General features: G+C 47.0%; 1 pseudogene; it reads right to left on the bottom strand.

Moving 5' to 3' along the window:
• Positions 1-1,352: 1,352 nt before the first annotated feature.
• On the bottom strand, positions 1,353-2,116 carry LOC102762520 (annotated as a pseudogene).
• Between the last annotated feature and the right edge of the window lie 327 nt (positions 2,117-2,443).

Below are 2,443 nucleotides of genomic sequence, written 5' to 3'. Positions count from 1 at the left end.
ATTTATTGTATATATTTAAATGACATTTAACAAAGAAAAATCAACCAAAAAATGAGTTCGCTTGTCACCTCTGACACGCGTGTCATAGGTTTGCCTTCACTGGGGTAGAGCGTCCACAGAGCCCACAGATAATGTCCCTTTGTGAAAGACAATTGATGACCAATGACTCCTGCTCTTCTATATCCATAGAAAATGCACAAAAGTTGTTGCAAACACAAGTGAGGATACCACCCTACCTTAGGATTGGCCTGAAGATGCCATTGATAGAACATGAGAGGATAAGACCTTCTCTTTGTTTCCTCAAAGGGGGATATGATGGAATGGATCATTAATTCATTCTGCCCTCCTTCTAGAGTGCTTTCTTTTATTCTGTAGAGGCTGGAAGTCTAAAAACTACATTTTCTCAACTCCCTGGAAGCTAGGACATGATTCAAGTTTTACCCACCGGTGGCACTCGCGTAGTTTCAGAAGACAGGAATGCTTCTGCTGCTTCTGAGGCCAAAAAGCACATGGAGGCATTTGGCCTTTCCAGAGTCTGTCCCTCCCATGGGTGTGGAGAGGCAGAGTGTGGGGCATTCATTTCTAACCCAGCAGGTGCGGTGTCATCTGGAGCTGGCAGCAGTGGAAGATTCCTGATCTTCGCAGCATTCTGGTGGCAGCAGCTGTCGTGTAGTTCTGGTGAAGGTGGTTTCCTGGTTCTGAGGCAGCTTCCTTGATGGGCCGGTTCTGCAGAGTGCTTAGGGAGGCTTTCCTGACAGCTCAGCCTTGAGTCTGTTTCTGCAGTCCTCCCAACGATTCCATAAGCCATTTAATACCCTGAAATCAATCGCTTCCTGCATCACCTACTAGACAGGATTCTGTTCTCTACCACTAAACCCCAAGGGATACAGCACGGTGTGTAAAGAATATATAGGAAACAATATCAAAATATGTCTGAGAAGTTAAATACAGGAAGGGATAAGTGGAAAAGAGATTTCGTTTATTTATTATTTATTTATTTATTTGCCACATAAAACCTGTTTTATTAAGGATTTAAACACCCAAACATTTTACAGAGGACGGAGGCCTGGTCAGAAACGATGCCTTTTGCATTTCCAGCTTCAAGGCAGACACACATCCACTGCACACACAGCCCAGGCACCTAGTGATCTTTATTTTTACTATTTGTAAAAAATAGGCATTTAGATCTCAAAAGGTGTATTAAAAAACGACCAGCAGCTTTTGGAGCCCTTCAGCAATGCTTGGGAACCCCTCTTTGCTGACATAAGACTGTTGTTCCACGTTCAAAAGCAGGACCCTGTCCCCGGCCAGGCCCCACGCCTCGTGGACACTTGGGACACTTGGCCCGCTCCTCAGGACCCATGGGGGAGGGTGTCTTCTTCCATCTCCTCCCTCTGGTCGTTGTCTGTACCCCTCTGGAGTCTGGCCTGACTGCAGCAGGCCCTTAGGCTGCTCCACCTCCGCCAGCGTCAGCGTTTGTTCAGCGTTTGTTCTGGGTTTCTTGATCGCTTCCATGGCCCCAGGGCGGGACGCCTTTCTTTTGTCAGTGGGCAAACCAGCACCTGGGGTGTACGTTTGCTTCTCCTGGCAATATCCTTTGCGAGCTGTGCACCCTGTTTGCCCTTGAACATGTTCTCTGCTTCCTGATGCTCTTTCAGCTTCACCTTCTGGAAACCCAGCACTCTGACTTGGGAACTTTGTAAATGACATAGAGTCGGTAACGCTTCTGGTTTGCCACGGGGTTTCCTGGACTCCTCAGCTAAGCCAGTGACTCGAAAGACGCCAAAGGGTCCCGGTCACCCAGCTCCAAGAGGCTGTTGTTGGTGAGAATGAGCTCGGCCCAACGCCTTGCCCATGAGACATCTTCTACTGTTGTTCACCAGTCGTGTCTTCAGTCTTCTCAACAAAGGAGAGCCATCCAGTTTCCAGATTGCATTGTCAGAAAAATCAATAGCATCAAACTGGTCTAAGGTCGCACCCAGATTTTCCATGACAGGAATATTACATCCCCTCAGGTCCAGCTTGCGTCCCGCGCGGCGCTGGTGTACTGCTCCATCAGCTCGGCAGTCAGCTTGCAAAAGAGAACTTTTATCTGCAGCTGGTGATTGACATTCATCTGTTCATTCATTCATTCATTCATTCATGCCATATTTATTGAAAGCCAGACACTGGGAGAAGATAGCCATTCACTGAGGGAAAAGACTGATGAGCTCCTGTATTCATAGTGCTCAAGGTCTAATGGATTACAGTTACACGCCTCTTAATAATGGGGATAAATTCTGAAAAATGCATCATTAGGTAATTCTGTCATTGTGGGAGCATCATAGAGCGCATGTACAAAAATCTAGATGGCATAGCCTACCACACACCCAGGCTACATGGGGTACCATTACCACACACATGATCCGCTGCTGTCTGAAACCTTCTGAAGTGCATGACTGTA

Source organism: Myotis davidii, unplaced genomic scaffold (assembly GCF_000327345.1).
Source record: "Myotis davidii unplaced genomic scaffold, ASM32734v1 scaffold46, whole genome shotgun sequence".
Classification (NCBI taxonomy): Eukaryota; Metazoa; Chordata; class Mammalia; order Chiroptera; family Vespertilionidae; genus Myotis; species Myotis davidii.
The sequence above is the reverse complement of the archived record's forward strand: the minus strand, read 5'-3'. Positions and strand labels throughout refer to the sequence as shown.